Genomic DNA, 24,252 nt, shown 5'->3' with positions numbered 1-24,252 from the left:
CTTTCATATCAGTTACTTTCGTATCCTTCAAAAATTCTTTCCAAAAATATTCGTTCAGTTCTTTTTTAAGGAAGCTTTCGATGTTGTTTTCAGTCTAATATTAGAGGGCAGACTATTATAAATTGGCATGGCTGGTGCAATAAAAGAATCAGTTAAAAACTTATTGTTCTTTCTTATATCGAACGTTATTTTTTTTACCTGTCATGTTGTTTTATTCTCATGGTAGAGAGAGGTTCAATTGTATATGTTGGAAGATCGTTGCTGAGTAAGCGAAAAAAATATTTTGAGCAATGATATTTCAAGAGAAAAGAGACTGGTAATATTTTGTTGCGAAGTTTGAGATCTGTAGACCGATCGTATTTTCTATTAAAAATGGTTTTTATTCCCCAATTCAATTGTTTTTCTAAAGTTGTGAAAAATGACTTTTGCAACCCTACCAAAAATAAAGCGGAAAATTGTAGATGACTTATTACTATTGCATTAAGCAATAACATTTTCGTTTTCTCTGGTAAACTTTTACTTAGTGTATTCAAAACTTTTACTCCACAAGCCATTCTCTGAAGAATCGTTTTCACTTCTCCATCAAATTTTAGTTTGCTATCAATAATTACGCCAAGATACTTCACACTATTTGATTCTGCTATTCTTTTGTTGTCGATATTCAGAACAAAATTTGTTAACCTCTTCCTGGTGCTGAACACAATATATTCTGTTTTTTGTTTGTTCACCATTAACTGGGACTTTGCAAAAAAATCGATAATTTTTGGGATGTTATGTTCAAGTTTTGTTTTTGACGATATTTCATCAGTGTCGGATGTAAAAAGAAAAGTGTCGTCTGCATACTGGACAACCATGCAATCCTTTTCTACAATCTTTGCTAAATCGTTGACGTAAATGTTAAATAATAGAGGTCCTAAAATAGTACCTTGTGGAACTCCTCTTTTCAAATTTATCCAATCTGATTCAATTCCATATAGGACAATTCTTTGAGATCTTTAGCTCAAATAATTTTCCATTAAATTGGTAGCATGTTCATAAAAACCTATATTTTCAAGTCTCCGTAACAGTATTTTGAGGTTTATAGAATCAAAAGCCTTCGAAAGATCTAAAAACGCACCTGTAACATTTTTTTTCTTGTTGAGTTCTAATCATATTTGTTCTGTCGATTTCAGGATAGCATCAATTGCTGAAATTTGTTTTCTATAACCAAATTCACTAATAGACAATAATTGCTCACTTTCTAGGAAACTTGTGATCTGTGAACTGAACGCCTTTTCAAAAATTTTTGAGCAGAAGTGACAGAAATAGGTCTATAATTGAGTGGGTCTTCGGGATTTCCGTTTCTGAAGAGTGGAGTTACACAAGCTTTTTTAAGATCTGGAAATTTTGCTTCTGTAATGAACTGATTAATTAGATAACAGAGTGGTTCTGCTAGAGCTGCTTTAGCATCTTTTGTTGCCCAAGCTGGTATTTTTGGAGGATCGAGTGGTTAACTGGTATTCAATGAATCCATGAGCATCATTGTTTCCTTGGCTGTTATATATCGGAATGTGAAACACGTTCTCGGAGCAGTTTAAGGAGGAATGTCGTTTGTTTGTTGTAAGCCGATGAACTCTTCCTAGAGTAGAAAATCTGTAATTAAGAAGATTTGCAAATTCCATAGGCTTCGTTATCTTATTACCAAAACTGTTTAATAAAGAGTGAATTCTTGTTTGAGTCTTTTCTTTATTACGAAGATCTTGAATGAAATTCCATCTGGCTTTTTCACTGTTTAATTCACATAGCCATTTCTTGAAGCAAAAACTTGGTTTGTCTTTTCCAATATAACAGGCTTTAATTGGAGCATATAGTGCTAATGCTCTTTCAATTATTCTTTGAAATTCTAATGACATCATATCTCCCGTTACTGCACCGTAAAAGTGTCGCCAGTTTGAATTTTCAATAAAATTTTGGAACGCTATGGCTGCATAGTTTTTTTTTGTCAAAAAAATTTTTTGTTGTTTTTGATTTTAGCATCACAGATTTAAGAACTGTGATTGTTGCAAAATGATCAGTTTTCAAAATTGTATCCGCTACTATGCCTGTTTCGTAATCGTCTGTTATAATGTAATCAATAAGAGTGTAAGAAGAGTTAGTCATTCTTGGAGCTGTATCAATATTCGGTGGTTTAAGATCATACGGAGAAATTACAGATTGTAGCAGACTTGTCGCGTTTTGCAAAATAGTTTAAGTTGTAGTCTCCAGCAGATTTTCCTTCAGCCATAGCCAAATTAATTCCCAGGACCAATTTTCCCAAAAAGCATATTGATCCTCCCCATTTAAAGGGGTCGGAACAAAAACATTTAAGAAAGCGCAATTTCTCTATAGTCGATCTCGAAACCAATGCTTACGTCAACACTTACAGTCAACCTATTTCAATCGATAAACTGCAGATTGCTCCTAAAGCAGTAACTAGCTTATACAGGAGATGTTGCTCACTCTCACAAAAATTTGCTGCCTCGACACATGAAACAAAGTTTCTAATCACAAAAAAGTAAAAAAAAATAATAAAAGCTTAGTCACTTCGAGAACAAAAAACGGTAATTGAAATGAAATTTGGGAAAATTATTTGATACACATAGGACAAATATCCGTTTCACTTTTAACAGCACCTGGCAAATAGAAAAACGAACGTTCTAGCTATTTGAAAAGCTGCAATTGATTGAATTCTTCGCTGCGACCTATCAAATGCCAAGGATGAAATGAATAATTCGTTTTGCCTGTAATCCAACAAAAACAATGACAGGAGCCCATGGCCAACAAAAACCATCAAGGATAACCCTTTAGTTTTCTTTAGATAATTTCCTTTTCTTAAAGAAAATTGTTGAAAAGATAGCGCCAGTTTTAATAGCGGCATGATCCTATTTTGATTCAATTCAACGATAAATAACATGTCCTTTTTACGCAAAACCGTCACTTGAAACGAATATTTGCAACGAAGTCAAAGCTAACTGCTAAGTCTCTATACTTACATCCTGGAAAATCAATTTCTCTCGGTGGCGCCAATAATTGGAGCAGCATCCTCTTTTGTGCTAAACAATTGAAAGAAATAGAATGTTAAGATAAAAATTAAAGAGCAGCTTTTGTTAAGTTTAATTTTTGTTGGCATTGTTGATTTAATTCAAACTAAATTTGATATCATAAGTAGCAGCTTATCAACAACGTTTTCTTTTTCTGCAGAATTTGACATTTCCAACGCTCTCGACTGTTGCAATTGAAACTCCAGTATTTGAACTGAGATAAAAAACATCAGTAAAACTAATTATTGTTCTGCAGTTATTGTTTCTTAACAATTTTATAATAAATTTATTGAATAATTAACAAGGATGCTCGTTAATGTGCGTTCGCACATGATGTTCCGACCCGAGCTCATCTACACTTTTGACTTCATTGCCAACCAAATGAAGAGATAATAATAGATGTTTGTGTTTAAAAAAACGTATAAAAACCTAACTACTTAATGATTTACATGATGCCATGCCTCATTACAGCGCTGACGAGATCTTCCATTGAAAAAACTACGAAAAAAAAACCAAAAATTTCACGGCAAAAACTAAATATCTAAATTGAACGCACCTAGTAACAACGCCAAAATGCAATCGTATAAAACCTTAACTGCACCAATTGTCTCCATACTATACAGCAGATGGCAATTTTCCTTAATGGGACAAGGTAACAAAGTCGATAAAAGGCAATAAAAAAGCGAAATTGAAAAATCAATCAACATTTTTTAAAAATATTTTCTAAAGTCTTAAAAATCATTAGCTTTTGACAAAATCATTCTTAAAAAATTTACTAAACATTCATTATGAAAGCAATAGGACTTGTCGTTGGTTAGATTAAGACATAGGAACGGACTACGGAAGCAGAAAAACTCAAAAAATTAAAACAATTTGAGAAAACACAAATTATTGAAGCCATTAAAATCATCAGCTATTATCTGAATACCATGTGTTCTTCCTTGAAGTTTCATTCATACTAATGTAACTAAAATTATACTGAAAGATTAAATAAATGCATTTGGGCCACATTTGAGAACCATTGGGATCTGTTTTTACGCGAATGTGCTAAAAGAAGAGAAAAAGAAAAACAAGTACACCACCAAAAGCTTTATTTAAACGCATATTGTCCACGAACAAAACATCAATTTCCATCTGATATGGCTGAAATTTTAAACTTGTTGAATACAAGAAAAAGAATGAGACCTCTCAATGATGAGAAAAAGCTACAAGTTGACGAAAAAAAACAACAATTGAAAAGTATAAAAAATCATTGAAAATGTACAATATCATAAACTTTGAGACTATTCGCTATAAAATGACTGCCTAGGGTAACATCAATCCTTAGATACTCGATTACAACCTTTGGGACTGGTCAGCATTTTACGCCAACCAAAATATTTAAAAAAAAAACAGCTAATTCAAAAAAAATATTGAGCGAGAAAAGTGTCGAAACCATTAAAACTTTTCGGTAATGACTTTTCTATTATCACTTAACTGTTTAACAGCATGAGAATTTTTTTTCAATACAACTTCAAAATATCAATAAATATGAACAAATACATTAAAACAACGAAATTTCTAAGAAAACCGGTAGCATCAGCGCCATTAAACTCAATTGCTTTCAGCGAAAGTCAATAAAAGCGCTCGATGGGAGTTATGCCTCGATGGGACGACAAGCATGTTTGTCCTTGAAAAGTCATCGAATAAGATATTACAATAAGTCACTGACTAAGAAAACAACAACAAATACAGGCAAAAACCAAAAACTGCGAGAAAAGTGCAAGAAGAAAGTGTCGGAGCCAATTAAGACATAAGCTTTTCTTTGAAAACTTTACCTTTGATCCATTGAACGTCCTTTCTAAACCAATTGGAACTAACACTAATAGGATAATTTGATGAGATTTCAGAACAAAACAAAAAAATTTTTCCAGATGTCCAAAAAATTTATGAAAACTCATGCATCGAAATTATCAAACCAATAGTTAGAAGACAAAGCCGCAACTTGGATTATTTTTCCTGAAGTAGGAAAGAAGGAGTTCCGGTAATTACTGAGACGTTCGTACAGTTCACGAAGATACGTTAATGATTGGTTAACGTTCAAAAATTTTTTCGAAAAATTATTTTTCAAGTCTTAACAGACAATAAGTTGAATAGCTTTCAACAGAAGTCAATAAATACGCTCAGTCATGACTCGATAGAACGACAAAGATGTTTGTCAATCTTGGGCAATCATTAAGATATCACAATAAGTCTTATGACTATAAAAACAACAACAAATACCAGCAAAAACCAAAAATTCAGTAGAAAAGTGAGAGAAGAAAGTGTCGAAGCCATTTAAACCATAAGCTTTTCTCTGAAAACAAACTTAATCTACAATCCATTGATCGTCTTCCCTAAACCAATGGGAGCTATCAAAATTAGGCTAATGTGATAAAATTTCAAAAGGATTCAAAAATACAAAAATATCCAAAAATATTAAAATTCTTTTTGAAATCTTGTGGCATTGAAGTCGTTAAACCAATAGTTAAAGATAAAACCATTGAACAGATTATTTTTGGTTGCAGCAGAAAAGAAGGGCATCCTGTCAGTACTGAGGCTGACTTACAGTTTACAAAAATAAGTATGATCAGTTAATGTTCAAAAAAAATTTCGAAAATTTATATATAAAGTCTTAACAGCCATTATTTTTCCAAACAAAGCTCTGAGTAGCTTCAATAATGCTCATCACGAAACCCATTGCACTTTCAGTCAACGATTCGATGCCATAGGGCTCCAAAAATTCAGTAAAAGCTCAAAGAAAATCAAAGTTTCATTACAAAAACTCAGAATCGAAGCCATAAAAAACATGCGCGATTCCTTTAAAACGTGTTTTTTGTTCATTAGGTGTCATTTTACTGTAAATCAGGTTTATCATTAACCGAACATCAAAATGAGAAGTGACCGGTCTCTAGGTGACCTAAAAAATATGAAATTTTCTAAAAAAACAGCTCAAATAGAACTCGATTTTTTTAGGAAACTTCCCTATGAGACCAGTACTAGTCTTTTTATCACCTTTCCTTTATTAAGAATACGGAATCGATTCATTTTGTGGCGTGAAATGTAATTTTGAATGAAAAATTTTTAAAGAAAAGATTATGATTTGAAGGAAAATTACACTAAAACTGAACGAAATCATACCAAATATCACGTGTTCACACAAAACTTCAATCCTCGATAACTCCTCGAAAAATACAAAATTAAAAAAAAATCTTTTTAATTTCAAATTCTAGGCTGGACGAGCTTTTTGATGATACCACTCACATTTCTCTAAGATGAACATATCGATCGGCAAAATTGACTGAACATAAAAAACCCATTTGAGTATATAGTTCCTTCCCCAACATGTGGGGTCGGAACAATAAGTTTAATAAATTTAATAATAACAAATTTAAAATGAGTTTTCTCTGCTAGAAGACTTCCACATGTTACGCTCTTGAGTTGATACTGTTAGAAGGTTGAGAAAACGATCTCAATTTGAACTAAAATAACGAAGCTCTCTTTGTGCAATGTGAACTTGGCTAGAAAGATGACGCCTTGAAGCAGAAGAAAAGGGGTCATACTAGATGCCCAAATTCGAGAGCTTAAGACCAGTTGTTGTAATGATTAGCACCAGTTGCGGAAAAAAACCCCACGGAAAAAACTCCGCTTCATTTTAGATAGGAAATAAACCCCCAGGAAATAAAACCACCACAGAAATAAACCCCCCTTTACTATTAAAGAGCTGCGCATTTAGCGCGCTTGGCCATGCCTCGCGGGCCTTGGCCATGCCCCAGCGTCCCGTGGGACTTGATATGAAACTATCACAACCGAACAAATTATTACGACCAAAATTCAATTTTAAAATTTTAAAATTAAAGCTACATTGCTTTAAAAACTGTATATGGTAAAAAAAATTTAAATGTTATATGTTTTCGTTTTCTTGAAATTAAATGTCACATCTTTTATCTTTCCATTATTGAAAACAGCAACATGCAACTCGTTCTACATTTGCAGTAAAATTAGAGTTTTATGGAACGTGAAAAGCATTCGATATACCTTATTCAAAATTAATTCAATTCTTTTAAAAATTGCTGCTAATTCAGAAAATATTCAGTAACATTTAAGTAATTATTGACAAATTATTAGTACAAAGATTATATCTGAGCGTCAATTTTGTTATGCCAGTAACACAATTCAAAACCAGAAAAATTTGCAAAAATGGGTGAAAAACTTTGCAAATTTAATAAAATATCAGCCGGTGACATGGCAATTGAGTGATATTATTGAGATATTTTATCTAAGAAAAAGCCATATCATAAAATCAGCCTTTATTTTATTAGAAAGGGTCATTCCAAATTGACTTTCAATCATGAATAATATCAGCGTATATTGGCAAAATAGAACAAAAATCTGACAAAACAAAAAAGCAAACCCCGATAGCTCCTCGAAAATTCGACAAATCCTCGAATTTAAATAGTCTACGTTCGACTGCGCTCAGAAATTGTTCCACTAAAACTTTCACGTCAAATAAATCGATTGGCCGAAATTGACCGTACACAGCAAAGCGATGCAAATCAGAAACTCGAATTTCTGATTTTTTATATGTACATTTTGCCTACGATCTACGCTTTTGAAAACCATTTTATCCGGACGAAAAAAAGCACAGTAACCTGCAATTAGTAGGTTAAAGGTAAATAATGCTTATCCCAGCATTCAAGGAAAAATTAAGCTAAATGACAACTCAATCCGGAGTCATCCAATAATGCGATGGTAACAAAAAATTTAAAAAATACATCACGGAATTGTTCACTTTGATAACCTTATGTTCATATATCATTATATTCGGTCACATTTGTTGAACCTAAATTCTATCGTACATAGGGCGATGTACACGTTTATAGGGCGATGTTAAATATTCAGATGCAAGAAAACGAGAGATGACGAATGAAACGGCACAACAAGTTTCATACTTTTACTCGATTCCATTTGCTATATCGCGTTTTTCGGAGACTTTGAAAGTAGTCGCTGTTAAATCTTGTTCAAAATTTTTCGCTGGGGTTGATCTTCCGATGGCTTCCATAGAAAAATATAAATGATCCCGAAAAAATTTCTGGTAGAAAGTGGGTTTTTCAAAATTGCCCATCACATCATAAAGACTGCTTTCAGCAGCTGCGCTGAACCGTATATTTAGCGCCTAATTGTTTGCCTCGTTAGTGCATATCACATTTCAATCTTCTAATCAGTTGGATCATTGGTAAAAACGAAATGCGTAAATATGAATTCTGAATACAAAAAATCATGTAGATTTATGCTTGTCAAATTTTGCTTATTTAGTTTGTAACGGGGGGCTTGCATATCTAAATATTATCGTATCACGAATTTTCGTACACAGGGACAGTATATAGAATATAATCCTTCGAATTCGTCGGTTTGATTCAAATTTACTTACCAAAGGACATGAAAATCTCGATGTTGAAAAATTGAGTATTCTATTTTTGTTTTCTTCATTTTTCGTGTCACCTGTGCTTAATATATTCGTTTTGTAAATTGTCCAATTGTGGAATTTATAAGCGAGCGTTATGAGTCACAAGGACAAAATTTGCTATGTAGCTTTGCTAGCACTTCAAGTTTCATCAGCGTCCAAATTTTCACTCAGTCTTAAATGATTCTTCGTAACTGTTTCTTGAAACACGCCAGTCAAAAAAATTTCTCCACACAACCCAATCAACCACAAACTTTATTTTACACAAAAAGCTGGAAAGCTTGGGCTAAAAGCTAAAAAAATACCGTGATAGGTCCTCGTGACCTCAATATCAACTGAAACGAGAGAAAAAACAGTAATCGACGGTGCAATTAGTTGAAAAAAGAACCGAGAAGTATCAACCGAATGTGTAATAATTAAACAAGGCACGGTCAAAAAATAGGATCACATCTGCCTCGCTGCCATATGGAAACCAATTTTTGAATAGCAAAACCAGGACGATTTTCCGCGAAAATTGCATCAATATTTCCTCTGTAATGACGAGCAGATGAATTCAAACGAATGATGAAATATATACGCGGGTTTTGATATTTCAGGGAGTATGCTATTTTACAATCTTCTGAAGCACAACTTTCTTTTAAATGTTATTCTACCGCATTACAAGAAATTGAACTTTACAAGAAATTAAAAACAATTGAACTTCTCAGTGCTCATCTATGATTTCTCCAATTCAAGCTTTCCTGAAATTTCAGATTGTATTAATAAACTGTAACAGCGGTAACAGCTATACTTGTTTTAGCTTACACTGCAGCGGCGCACGGAATCGCTGGCCGAGGGGGTCCAAATCTGGTAGGAATGGACGAGGGTGTCCAAATCACCGATGGAGGAGGGTGGACGGCTGCGCGAGTGCTGAGGGGGGGGGGGGGGGGGGTTGCAAAATTATGAACCGCGAGCGATTCACACGAGTAACTTATGTCTCAACAGTTTTGGTGAATCGAATACTTAGAGACCAGTAAGGCTCTCAGTCAGAAGAGAGAGCTGCTCAGTCAGTTAATGCCCTCCAGGTTGTAATGATCAGAAGAAAAATCAGTCAAGCAAAAAATGGCTACAAACTTCGTGTTAGAACAATTATGCAGAACTAGAACAAGTTAAAACAAATAAAATAGTGTCATCTAAAACAGGGCTTTATCTCGTATAAGATTGATTTATTGAAGTCACATGTACTTCATTTCTTTGTTGAGTAACTGCTCCAAAAAATCGAGCAGAAGAATGATTGAAAAATGGAAAAATTTTATTGTACAAAACATAAACCGACTAATTTCGGAAGAATTGCTCTCGAACAACAGGCGATGCAATTTAATTCAACGGCTGTAGCCTAGATAGATTTTTCTTTATGGGCGCAAAAACAGTTGCCCACACTGGGATTCGAACCATGGACCTCCCGATCCCTCATCAGCAGCACTGCCCACTCGGCTATCCTGTCCTTATTGTTGCTATTCTGCAACCGATTTTTTATCAGCAACAAGCTTTACTTCGGAGTGAGAGCAATAGAGATCCCTCAAAAAGGAAGCACGAAAGCGTGAAAAAGTCACTTGAGAAACCAAAGAATATTCTAGAAGAAAAGCGCAAAAACGGTCAAGCGAAAAATTTGCATAAAAAGACCAACACGTTTACAATAATTGCATTGCTATGAACTTCGTTCGACAGCAATTAAACTAGATTTTGATGTTAGGAAAAATAGGGACGTTACAAATGCTGGCAGAGAATTTGATGAGGCTGATTTTTAAACGTAGCTTGCAAAAAATAAGTAAAGATTGCGTACAAAAATTATAGGTGAACGTCGCCTTTCAAAAGCGGATAGGGGCCTGAACATTATTTTCGGGAAAGTCCTTCAATATGCATACACCTGTGCACCAACCACTTGAGTTCCGATTTCTTCTTTTGAACCTGTTTAATTTGGCAGACGAAAACGCCGTCAAGTGACCTACTTCGCTTTATTACCTTTTAAACAGAAAAACAGTTTGTCAATACAATTAAATTTTTACTTCTACTTTTATATTCATTAAATTAGCTAACGCCGATTAAAAATATTATAAATTTACAAAACAGTCGTTTTAATTTAAAAATAATGAAAATTGAAATAATTAGAACTTCACTTTGAGAATTCAAAATTAATTGAAGATTAACTGAACAAAGACTGGCTCAAAACTATTTTGCTTGCCTGAACAACGAACAAATTTAAATTTTTCATCAATTTTTTTCTCAAAAAGTTAATTATACAATCTTCAGTTTTATGGCTTGTTTGGACCTCTTTAATGTCACAAAAACTTCTACACATTATTGGCATGGTGGCTAAGAACGGAGCCAGCTCCATTAATAAAACAGAAGCAAAATAATTACAGACTAAGCACTAGCACGAGTTAATTTATTATACATATATAGAGGCACGTAAGTCCTGAGACTCGGCATATTAATGTGTCATGGTTACGATAATTAAAACAATTCAGAGCTGACTTTAAATCTGCCCTAGATATCACCTGTCCCTCTTTTTGGAACCATTTTGATCAGGAGGAGCCTTTCGTTGAATTCCGCTAGAGGAAGTTAGTTCGGCGCTATTCTCATGTATCCCTTCCAGTTTCTGCCTATTACTGCTGATTCGAGAAACGTATGAATTCCAGAATACAGCAACAAAATTTCCAAACAGAACCCTGAAAACAAAAACATAACCGACTAACGTCCGGTGAACTGCTCTCAAGCAACCGGTGGGAGGTTGGCTTTGGTAGTCGCCAGCTGGGGTTTAGGTATGCTAGCATTGTGTGGGGTGGATCATCAGAGTGGGGTGGGGGAGTTGGGAGGCCTGGACGAGAGGGCGCGTCCAAATCCCCAGGTGGAGGAGGTTGGGTGGGGAAACTTTGGATCTTTTTCATTTGTGCCGCCAGTACGTTATGCTCCCGCCAGTTAGAGCACGCCCCATTACGTAAACAATATTTATGTCAAAATATAGCACGTGCCTCTAGGTAGTGTTATAATATGCAACAACTAAGCTGGGGGCACAAATGGAAAAGATCTCAAATTTTTAAGATCAAGAATCACCCTTCACATCATAAAAATGTCTCCTCAAAAGCTTAGGTCAACATACTTAAAAGACTAGCAAAGCCTTGCCCTCCGAGATTTACATGTTTATCTCCTTCTTGAGGTCGAAAAGTTAAAAGGGTGAGACGAACAATCGAACCAGGGAAAAAACGCAATGAAACACCACAGGACTAACATATACCGAATGGCAAAAGTAAGTTAGCGCCCATATTTTTACAAAGTAAAAACTCAATTTTTGAGGCAAAATTTCTCCAACTTCAAATCACATTTTGAACAATTTTTTCACCATTGATCCCATACACTAGTCCTCACGGCTACCTATGAAGTTCAGATAAAACTCAACGTTCACTTACCAGAAATCCAAAGGTAAATTTGATTAACTTCATCAAGTTTCACAGTAAAATGAAAGTTGTGACGAAACCACATTTAATCCCATCTTTGCTCTTTCTGATGCAAATGCAAGTTCAATCATAGTTGAACAAAAGTGAAAACATATCACAATTTGAGACAACTGATTTCTTGTTAAGTGACCGCTTAGTTTTATCTGAGTTTCATAGGTAGGCGAGAGAACCAGTGTACGCGATCAATGGTGTAAAATTTGTCTTCAAAATAGGATTTGAAGTTGGAGATATATTGCCTGAAATTGAATTATTACTTTGTTAAAATAGAGGTGTTAACTTACTTTCACCGTTCAGTATAATTGCTTCAAACTTTGTTTGCGAGCAATTAAAAGGAAATTGAAAGTTTGGGTTTTTCAAAAAAGATTTAAAACGCACACCAAATTGTTCTTATTATTTCACTACAATTATTCTCTTAATTGCTTTCGCGATCACAAAAACAAAAAGTGATTGCATAAAGACAGAGGCTTGAGGCAAACACTCCAAACATAGCCGGCCGATTGCCGGAATAGCTGCGAAAGAATAGACCTGCGTGCCATATAATAGAGATAAACAGATGCAGATCTAAAAAAAAATCGACGCCGCTCAAAAAACTAGGTAAACTATCAGCGATAAATTAAAAAAGCTTGTAAAAATTCATTCCGCAGAAGCCTCTTTTTAGGGACCTTTACTGCACATATGAGTTCCTTTGACCTCAAACAAATTCAAATTAAACTTAAGTTTTAAAGTGCAAAAGTGATTTTATTGAGTGAGGTAAGTAACGTATGATTAAAATCTAATCACGCAGATAACCTAAAATTTTTTGCTAAAGCGAATGAGAAATGACATCACTTGCGCAAATGCCGTCAGTGAGAGGAAGAAGTCATTCAGAAAAATTTGACTTGTTCAGCTTTGAGGTGTGAACAAATGTAAAACGAAAAAAGAGCGTCAGACGACGAAACAAAAAACATAGCAGGACAAGTCCTGACGTACAATTCAAAGAATTTTCATTGACTAGACAAACAATTAGACCAAGAATAGACTATGAGTGATTTGGGAAAACCATTTCTGAAAAAATCAGTTCAAAAATTTAAAAAAAAAACATCGATGTCAAACTGCCGCATGTGAACAAAAAACCATAAGCGAGAAATAGAAATTTGGTTCAAACAAGAAACTAGGCCTGGAATGAACTATTAATGGATGGGGGAAAACCACTTAGAAAAAAATCCGATCCAAAAAATTGAAAAAAAACAGTAAAAATCAAAGTGGAATTGCCGCATGTGAACAAAAAAACCACAAGCGAGCAAACGAATTTTTGTTCAAACATCGTTTTCTCACTCTACTTTAAAATTAGAGTGAAAAAATTTCACGCCGCAAAACCACTCGCTTTTTCGCTCCACTTCCTGTTTCGGAGTGACCAAAATCACCACTCCAATTTGACTTCAAAAATCATGAAAATGTGTGAACAGATCTTAAAAAAAAAGACAGTGCCCCAATACAATTCAAATTTTTTGAATTGTAAAAACCAAGAGCACCGCAATATAGCTCCGCTCAGCATACAGCTTCGCAGCTATAAAAATGACCTTTAAACAATGAAATACTACCTTCTCGTCAACCTTCTCGAACACAGATTTCAATTCGCTATTAAGAAATAAAAGTTTCCGAAACATGTACGCGAATAAAAGCATCATCAAAATTTAAATAAACATTTTATTCTTAAAACTTTATATCTCGCCGGTTTTATTAGCATCTGAGAACTTCAAACTGCCTGAAGAACACCAAGACCTTGCAATTGATTATTAAAAACCAAACATAAACCGACAAATGTTCGGTTTATGCTCTTGAACGAATTGCTCTTGAACGACAGGCAACGCAATTTAATTCAGGCGCTGTAGCCTACATCAATTTTTCTTTATGGGTGCAAAAAACATTTCCCACGCCGAGATTCGAACAACTAACCTCCCCATCCCCAACCACCCGCACTAACCACTGCGCTACGAACCACTTACCTCTGCTATGCTGCAACCGATTTTTTATTAGCAACAAGCTTTACTTCGGAGAAATAGATATCACTAAAAAATGACAAACGAAAACGTCAAAAAGTCACTTGAGAAGTCAAAGAATGCTCTAGAAGAAAATCGCAAAATTGTCAAGCGAAAACTTCGCACAAAAAAGACACACATGTTTACAATAGTTGCTATGAACTTCGTTCAATAGCAATTAAAAATTAAATATGACTTGAATTAAATCTGATAACAGACACATAGAACGTCCAGTTTTCATTAGAACATGTGCTTCAAATGTAAATTGATTTTTTAATATGTAAACTATAAACTGACTAGCGTCGGATGAAGTGATCTCGAACTTAATTTAGAGGTGATATAGCTTAGTCATGTGCAAAAAAAACTCCACAGGGGTTCAAACCCGCGTCCCACAATTTGGAAGTCTGAAATCCTAACCACTAAGCTAAAACGGCTTCGCTACTATGTCTCTCAAAATAGTTTTTATTTTAGCAACAGTCTTTATTTTGTAATGAGAACAAGTGCTATAGCGCAAAAATCAAGTTAATTGAAGTTATTTGATAATCAAGTTATTTGAAATAAAGCTATTTGAAACAGAAGGATGTTCCCGAACAAAAAGGCAAAAACGGTCAACAAAAATTTTGGATTAAAAGTTATTTCAAATAGAAGGATGTTCTTGAACAAAAGCGCAAAAACAGTCAACAAAACTGTTGAATTCAAAATACACAATTACAATAATTGCTTCAAACATCGTTAAAGCGCAACTACAAAGAAAACAGAGTGAACTAGCAGCAAGAAAACATCAGTTGACAGAGTAATAAGAGAGGTACACTCACTTAATGTCCTTGGGCTCTACAAGATCATCCCAGTTCTTTTGTTGAAAAGCAAAAATGCTCAGGTGAAAAACATTCTAGAACAAAAACGGAAAAACAAAAATTTACCATAGAAAAGACACATGACAACAACAAAGGCCTTTGGAGAGCAAATAAAAAGTCATGTATTCTATGGAGAATCTCCCTATTTTGAAAAATATTTTGCTTTTAGTTAAATATTTAACGCTTCATTACTCAAAACAACCCTTATGGTTGCAGGTCAATATTAAATTCAGAATGCAATATGTTAAAATGAAAGTCACGTCACGTTCATCCGCGCACGACAGTCAAGCACTCACACAAGTTAACGTCATCAGCCATCTCTAAAATTAAGCATGAAAAAACCTAATTGGAAGAACCAACCGTAACCGAAAATGGATTCCTGCAATTGCCCTTCACGGATGATGAGAATAGTCCTCTAGATAAATTACCGCGGTGTTAAACTACTTTATACTCAAGATTGCGACATATGTCATATCAACGTTGCTAACGCACTCATTCAGGTAGAACGTGACTTTTAAGGAAGTTGTATTCAATTATATTTCTGTAGTTACTTCATCTACCTAACAGACTAAGTTAGATATAACAGCTCTCAGCTGTTTTAAGTTGCCAGAACTACACTTAGACACTAGCTGAGAACAAACAGAAATTCAGAGCCACTTACGGGCTGGTTTTACGAATGCCCATGGGCAGTCGGGAAACAAGTAGCATCGTGAAGACAATTGATCTAAAAACGCTATTTGACTTAGTGAGCTTCATATTTCGGATACCCTTCCCCCAAACAATTCATATCATGCAAAGAAGCCCACATGAGTAAAGCACTCAACGAGAAATAGTATCTTTTTTGTGTGCTTTCAACGAGAATTCTTTTTGTGTGCTTTCCGCATGGGACTTTTTCCGAATGATTATAACTGCTCCTTTTTTTAAAACAAGCAAGTCAATTTGTCAAATTAAATTGATTTTTAGATCAAATATCTACATTAATGCTTCGTTTCGCGCAATTGCCTCTGCACATTGGTAAAACCCGAGGCCCTTAAGTCGCTGTTTAGTTCTTCTAGTTCAACGTTAATCAATTACTCGTTTCGCTTGACACCCATCAATAAACAACAATAAACGACTAACGTCGGCCGAATTGCTCTCAAACGACTGGCGAGCAGTTGGCTACGGTTTCGGCAGGATAGTTTTAGCTTCACTGAAGGGGCGTGGGGAGAGTGCGCTGGGTTACGAGCGGAGCGATGTGCGGTGAGTGCGGATGATGGAGGGCTGAAGTTAGGGCCGAGTGGGTGCGGGTCAAATTTTAAGATCAGCCCTTCACACCATGAAATTATGTCTCCAAAACTGTATAGGTGAATCTGATACTTAGAAACAAGCAAGACTCAAGGCTCTAAGATATCTGCTCAGCCATTAAATGCCCTCTGGGATTCATCTATTTGTGTCGTTTTTAAGGACAAAGTTAAAATGGTCAGACAAAAAATCTGTCAAGCAAAAAATTAAATAAACATAGCCGGCAGATTGCCAGAATAGCTGCGAAAGAATAGACTTGCGAGCCGTATGACAGAGATAGAAACATACAGATATAAATTGAAAAAGTTATCGACGCCGCTCAAAAAGCTATGTAAAAAATTAAACGATAAATTAATAAAGCTTGGTAAAATTCATTGCGCAGAAGCCTTCTCATTAGGGACCCTTATTACACATATGAGTTCCTTTGACCTTGAACTAATTCAAAATAAACCTAAATTTTAATGTGCAAAAGTCATTTTATTGAGTGAGGTGAGTCACTTATATCAAAATCTAATAGCCCAAAAAAACTTTTGCTAGAGAGAGTGAGAAATGACGTCACGCGCACAAAAGCATTTAGTGAGAGGAAGAAGTCATTCAGAAAAATTGACTTTTCAGCTTTGAGGATTGAACAAATGTAAAACGAAAAAAGAGCGTCAGACGACGAAACAAAAAACATGGACAAGTCCTGACGTACAATTCAAAAATTTTCAATGGCTAGACAAACAATTAGACCAAGAATAGACTATGAGTGATTTGGGAAAACCATTTCTGAAAAAATCAGTTAAAAAATTAAAAAAAAAAACAAAATCAATGTCAAACTGCCGCATGAGAACAGAAAACCAAAAGCGAGAAATAGAAACTTGGTTCAACCAAGAAACTAGGGCTAGAATGAACTATTAATGGATTGGGAAAACCACTTCAAAAATCATGAAAATGTGTGAACAGATCTTAAAAAAAAGACAACGCCCCAATACAATTCAAATTCTTTGAATGTTAAAAAACCAAGAGAAGGCCAATAATAGCCCCAGATATCGCTTCGCGGCGATTAAACAAAATACTGCTCTCGACGGTCTTTGTGATGATACTACTTGCAAATGTCTACGGTTAATAATCAATCGGCCAAAACTACTTTAATATTAGATCGAAAAAATTTCACGCAGCAAAACCACTCACTTTTTCGCTCCATTTCCCACCAAAATCACTACTCCAATTTGACTTCAAAAATCATGAAAATGTGTGAACAGATCTTTAAAAAAAAGAAAGCGCCCTAATACAATTCAAATTCTTCGAATTGTTAAAAAAAACCAAGAGCACCGCAACATAGCTCCACTCAGCTTACAGCTTCGCAGCTATAAGAAAGACCACAGGACTAATATAATTGGTACAAATTTCGTTTGAGAGCAATGAAACATATGTAATCAACTTCATTAGAACAATCCATCTACCCAGCTGTTTTCTGACCGCCTCAAAACCTACACTAAATTTTTAAATGGAAAAGATCCATCATAGTATATCTTTTTTGTTTTTAGCTGTATCGAAACAAAATACTACAATCATGGTTTTAAAAATATCACGGTCAACTTAAAAATTGTTCATCATATATCGATAATGTCGGATTGAGGATGAAGGTCCTTACATTTTTAATCCAAAAGTTAGAAATTTAGCATCTCCCTTATTTTCTGACACTGAATCACAATTAAGGAGTCTCGCCAATGTACGTTCGCACATAATGTTCTAACTCCTCTCAACCACAGTTTTGACTTAATTGTCCACAAAAGAGAAAACTTTCAAAACATTGTTCGAGAAGTGTTTTATCCGATTAAAAATGGCTTTAGCTCTGACCACTATACATATGGAACAATAACTCATTAGAGGACCGATGATAACTGCCATTAGGGAGCGTAGGAGATGCGAAAAACGACAAAATCTAAAAAACCCAACAAGCATTACTTTCGGCCAAAACCCCATGTTCTTAAAAAAAAATTAAACAAAAAAGTAAACATAGCATCAGATAAAAATAAACAAATAATTGAATTTCATCAGAAAAGATATGGGACCTGTCTTCATTGGGAACAATTAAAAAGTAGACAAAAAACAAAAAAAGCAAAGTTAGAAAATACGTTTACACTTTGAAAATAGTTAGATTCAACGCCATGAAAGCAATTAGCAGTCATCTGAAAAAATCAATTGTCTTTATTTATACCTTCAAACAAAACCATTGCAACCTATCGTTCTCCGGAAAATCATACAACAAAAACAAAAAATACAGGCAAATATCAATGTCAATTCATTTTTGCGAGGAAACATTGTCGATGCCTGCAAGAACAAAATGTATTCACTGAAAACAATGAATATAATCAATTGCGCATTATTTCGACGCCATTAAAGTGATGTGCAACTTTTCATTAATGTGCAATTAATATGATGATCGGACAAGACATCAAAAAGAACTTTAAAATTGGATAATGTTAACAAAAATTTCATGAAAACACGTAGCATCACCGCCAAAGAACCATCAATTAAACCAAACAACAGCAATTGAAATTACACTATATATCACTTCAAAAAAGATTGCGACCTCTTTTTAACAGGAATAATATAAAAAGTTGCAGGGGCAAATCTTTTTAACAGGACTAAAATAAAAAGTTGCAGTGGCATTTGAATTGCTTATGAAGTCACTTGTACATGTCATTAGTAAGACTAAGTCAGAAGACCACCCATTACCACTGAATACAGACAATTCAAAATTTCCTGAACAATTTTAAGCAAACGGTGTTGACGGCAAAAAGAAATATGCTTTTTGTTGTAATTGTTCTGTATTTTCATTGACCTCACGTTGCACTTAAATTCGACCTTTCAACAAATGAGGTTTGATTTGAAATCACTCTGGTCTGTAACTAACATAAAAAAGACAGTCTAATTTTTTCAAAAATATATACAGCAAACATTCACAATACGAAAAATTTTTAAACTATAAAAATCCAAAAATAAACCAAAAGTGGTGTTGCTCTCACTGCCTCTACTTTGAAAGAAAAAAAAATCACCAAATGGTAACGACATTGCTAATCTGACCAATAAGACATTATATCAAAAATGGATTTTGGATACTTATCGAGTTATATTATCAAAGGATTAAGTATCAACTGAAAGCATTAGATAGTTTCTTTAACAGCCCCCAGACCCCGATCTAAACATCTGATTATTTCGACTGGGTCATCAGAATACAAAAAAACATTAAAATTATGGCAAATGTCAAGAACTCATTAAAAATTTACGAAAACAAATTGTCGGAGCCATAAAAACCGTGAGCCATTCTCACAATAATGTTTCATTGGACCTTATTAGAACATAAAGGGACCTCTTATAAATTGAACCTTTGAACGACAAAAGACTTTCTTGTAATTGGGATGAAGGAAATGCAAAAAACATTTCAATAGACCGACCCAAAATTCAATATGCATCAACGGTGAAACCCAAACGGGCCTTGCTATCGCTGCGCGCGGTTGTTGAAAACGCAATTGTACTAAAATTTTATAATGTATTATTTAATGCGTATTATTGTGTAATAGGTTTTTTGGCAAACGAATATGATAATATATCAAAAACCATGCGTTTTCGTTTTTATAAGTATTGCTTTACATTAGCGAAAGAGCGCAAAAATGCTATTTTCAGAAAACTTTCTTAGGAACGGAAGGTACAAAGAGGTACAATTAGCCAATATCTGCGTAAATGAGGATTGCGTTAGCTGTTTTTATGTCCACATCACCGGTCAAACTGGACAAAGTTGGCCAAATAAGCATATTTGATGCAATTTTTTATAAAAAAAATGCTGAATTTTCAAAAAATTTAGCAGAAAATGTTTGCCTAAACAATTCTCCAACTATCTTCTGCGGTTAAAAGTAAAAATAATTAGACTATCTTTTGGACTACTTTACAATTTTATTATATTTTGGCAAAAATTGATCAAATTTTCAGCAAAAATTTTGAAAATTGTGATTAAAACAACGGAAGTTAGGCTAACGTTCACAAATCTTTAAACCTCCGTAACTGCTTGGAGAAAACGAAATTCGAAAAAAAAAATCTTTTTAATTTGAAATTCTACGCTCAACAAGCTTTCTAATCATACCACACACAATCCTGTATGATAATTATATCGATCGGCGAAAATTGACTGAACAAAAAAACCTCTCCAATTGATTGCACAGAACCACCAGCATGTTCACTAACGTCTGCCCGCATTTGAATCGGGCCTTATAATACCGTCTCTGTTCATTTATACCAAGTTCAATTGTGTAAAGACTAGATAAGTTACCTAAATTGCAACGGGATTACAGTGAAATTGACTATCTGAACCCACGGCCACACCTTCCAGTTGCCAAACAGCAGATTTGGATAGTCCTGCAACAGCAGAAATAAAAATAGGGTACAATAAAAAAATTCCTCAGTAAGAACTTGGGCATATGTCTGCTTTTGTGAACTGAAATTGCTGATGTAATGACTCCCTACCTTCATCGATACTTTATTAAGATACGGGTAAATATCTCTTTAATGACGAGAATTGTTATCACAATATATGCAAATAACAATCTAAGCTTCTGAAGTACCTTAGACTAAAAAAATGCAGCTAGCTACTACTCTATTTTGGAAAGGGTTACATGACATTATGCCCAATGCCAAAATACCCAATACCACTATATCCAATGCCATTATACCCAATATGCTTTAATATTTTCGTTCAATAATCCGACTACAAATTAGCCGCGGCTATTAAATGTAGGTTTTAACATACTCAAGCGGATAATCTGGTTTTGATTTCGGTTTTGATAGTTTCATATCAAGTCCCACGGGCCGCTGAGGCATGGCCCCGGCCATTAAGAACGTTAAAACATACTTGCTAATTGGTAGCCGGATTACTGATCAAAAATATCAAAATGCATTGGGTATAATGGCATTGGGTATATTGGCATTGGGTATAATAGCATGTGGCATAATGGCATTGGGTATATTGTCCTGACACCTTTGAGAGAGAGAGAGAGAGAGAGAGAGAGAGAGAGAGTTAATTTATCCTCGCTTGTATAGTATAAATACAGAACAGCATAGATTTAGTAGAAAAAAAAACAACGAAGTTTACAATAGAATAGCAAAGTACAGCAGAACGATCAGCATAGTATTATTTATCTTCAAGCAAGGAAAGGACACGCAACGAGGTCGTTTGACCTACTTCACAGCGTGCCCAGATGTATACAACATAGATGATAAACTTATTAACATTTTTCAAAAAATTTTTTCTTTTTCATTTCTTAACAATGATTCAAAAACGTAATACAAAATTTAAAAGGTAACTTTGAACAATTCACTACTAGATGCCCTCTTCTATGGCATATTTTTGCATGCACAAGCGAACATCCAGACTTCGCCAATCATTGAAAAGAAGAGAAAAATAAGTTCTTCATATAAAAAAAGACTCGAATTGAAAAAACATTGTTAAAAACTATCTTTAGAATTTAGAAAAATCAAATTTTGACAGCAAAAAACGAATCGCGGTGCCTTCTACGAAGGCACCGCCACAATTTTTGCGTAGATTTTCGTTATTTTGTAAAGAAAGCATCTAGAATTACAGGGTTCTGGAAATTTAGCAGAAAAACACTTTTCGAATGAGTTCCTCATTTCCAAGAATATAAGATTCTTTTAAATTATGATAGGTCATTGATATTTGGCTATAGGTTGAGCTCCCGATAGAGTCAGGCAAGAGTCCTTGAATTTTCAAAGCATTGAATAATGTTGAAGCCCGACGACTTATCGAATTTTGCTCCAATTTAGATCTGCATAACGGCACTTTTAGTAACATGTGTTTTGCTCGTCTTGTCGTTAAAAAATGTCTTTCAAACTGAAACATACTGTTTAGATAGTCTTCGGCATGGAAACTGTTAATCGATTTTAAAACAAACTTAAGCAGCTCATATACATGTAATTCAAAAACTGTTAGAATTTTGTTTGCACAGAATAGATCTTCGCTTTGATCGAACCGACTCATAAAGTAAATTAATTTAAGAATTTTCTTCTGTAGCAGATGGATTGGAGCTAAAGACGTCTAGAGCATCCATACACCAAAATTCCATATTGTATGATAGGACATATGATACTCTTGTAATATTCTATTAATTGGTACCTTGGAGCGAAGTGTCTTAATTTTGATATTATACCACATTGCCTACTAAGTCTTCCTATGACAAGATCTATATGAGAGCTAAACAACAACTTTGAATCAACTATTACGCCTAAATATTTACATGATGGTTCCAATTTAATTTCTTCTGATGCGATGTGGAATCGCTCACTGGAAGCACTTGTTTTTAAATTTAATTGAACCGTTTTTAGCATATTGAGCTTAAGTTTATTTGCATTTAACCAAGCGGCTACACTATCTAAGTCATCTTTCTTGGATAGCTATTCTTGAGCAACCTAAACTGCAAAGGTTGGTGTCGTCAGCAAAAAGATGGACACTAAGTTGATTACACACTCTTGGTAAATCGTTTATATAAATTAAAAACAACAGTGGTCCAAGTATGGAGCCCTGAGGGACACCACAAGTTATATTTAACGAAGTTGATGTCACAACGGCCACGAAAACTCTCTGAGTTCTATTTGATAAATAGCTTTTACACCATTCTAGGCACTTATGACGAATACCATAACTTTCGAGCTTACGGAGCAATATTTGATGATCTAGTGTATCGAATGCCTTCTGTAGATCCAGAAAAAAGTTGACAACTTTGAATTGGCTTACTCTTATTCTTTCAGTTAGTTTTGCCAATGCATCTATGGTGGAATGCTTTTTGCGAAAACCAAATTGCTTGCGATAGAGAAGATTAAAATGTTCCAGGTATTCGTAAATTCTAGAGAACATTGCCCGCTCGTATATTTTAATCCAAACATTTAACAGAGAAATTGGCCTATAATTGTTCTCTTCTAGTCTTGATCCCTCTTTATGCAATGGAATGACTTTTGCTTTTTTGAGCTCAGTGGGAAAAACTCCTTCACGAAATGATTGATTAATTAACGATGTGAGGTATTTCGTGACAACAGATTTTGTTGTCTTCACTACAATATTACTAATCTCATCTTCACCGGATGAAGATTTGTCCGGAAGTGAATCAATAATTGCACTTATTTCAGTATCAGAAACTGGATATACTCTCAATGTCATATTAACATCAGTCAGGGGTGTGACTGCCTCGGAAGGAATACTACGCTGAATATTTTTGCCAATACTAGCAAAAAACTCATTAAATTTCTCAGCTACTTGAAGATTAGATGAGTTAGGTGCAGTATCCGACATGCACGAGGAAAGCTTTGGAACTGTATTATTTACCAAATGTTTTCCTGGCAGCTCATTTAAAAGTTTAAATGTTTGTCTTGAGTCTCCGATACATTTTTCGAACATGTTTCGATAATAAACCTTTTTCGCGGTTTTAATACTTTTTTCCAAATGAAGTCTAATATCTGTAAACTTCTTGCGCAGAGAGCCATTTGACTTGTCTGCTTTCCATTTCCTGTGAATAAGATTCCGCTGCGTACGTATATTTTTTATTTTGTTGTCGAACCATTTAGGTGTAGAATTTCGATTGTGCGGGGTGATACGCTTTAGTGGAGCGTACTGCTCAGTAACGGCTAGAAAAATGTGATGAAAGGCACTAAAGCATGAATTTGCACAACCACTGTGTGCTGAAAAAACATTACAAAGTTCGTGACTCAAGGCAGATAAGTATTTTTCAACAATACTGCAGTTACGAAGAAATGATGTATCCCTTACAATTTTGCTTTCCAGGTCATTTGCTTTCACTATCCACTTCAACGTAACAGGAAAATGGTCTGAAAAGCTTTGATTTTCAAGTATGTGAACATCCCCTATCAAATTTTGAAAAATGAAGTGGTCTAAGCAAGTTGCTGATTTTTCTGTAACACGGGTGGGTTTATTGGGTGTTATAAAAATACCATTTGAATGAATGGCGTTTTTATATTTTTTCGTGAGCAAATTTTGTTTCATCGTATCAATGTTAATAT

At 34.6% G+C, this 24,252-nt stretch overlaps 2 protein-coding genes and 1 long non-coding RNA gene across 5 annotated transcripts in view; 2 read left to right on the top strand and 1 right to left on the bottom strand.

Annotated features, from left to right (window-relative positions):
* LOC142340621 (cyclin-dependent kinase 2-associated protein 1-like) overlaps positions 1–24,252 on the top strand; it is a 575,438-nt gene that overhangs the window by 7,559 nt on the left and 543,627 nt on the right. The gene's annotated exons all lie outside the window — the stretch shown is intronic.
* Positions 1–24,252, top strand: part of LOC142340620 (large ribosomal subunit protein bL17m-like) — a 435,605-nt gene that overhangs the window by 160,426 nt on the left and 250,927 nt on the right. The gene's annotated exons all lie outside the window — the stretch shown is intronic.
* Positions 10,562–20,706, bottom strand: LOC142341216 (uncharacterized). The gene is made up of 2 exons (XR_012759108.1): positions 20,501–20,706; positions 10,562–11,249 (listed from the first exon to the last, which is right to left on the bottom strand). It is a non-coding gene; the product is annotated as an uncharacterized LOC142341216 (long non-coding RNA).

Source organism: Convolutriloba macropyga, chromosome 6, assembly GCF_964194025.1.
Source record: "Convolutriloba macropyga chromosome 6, txConMacr16.3, whole genome shotgun sequence".
Taxonomy (NCBI): domain Eukaryota; kingdom Metazoa; phylum Xenacoelomorpha; order Acoela; family Convolutidae; genus Convolutriloba; species Convolutriloba macropyga.
The sequence above is the reverse complement of the archived record's forward strand: the minus strand, read 5'-3'. Positions and strand labels throughout refer to the sequence as shown.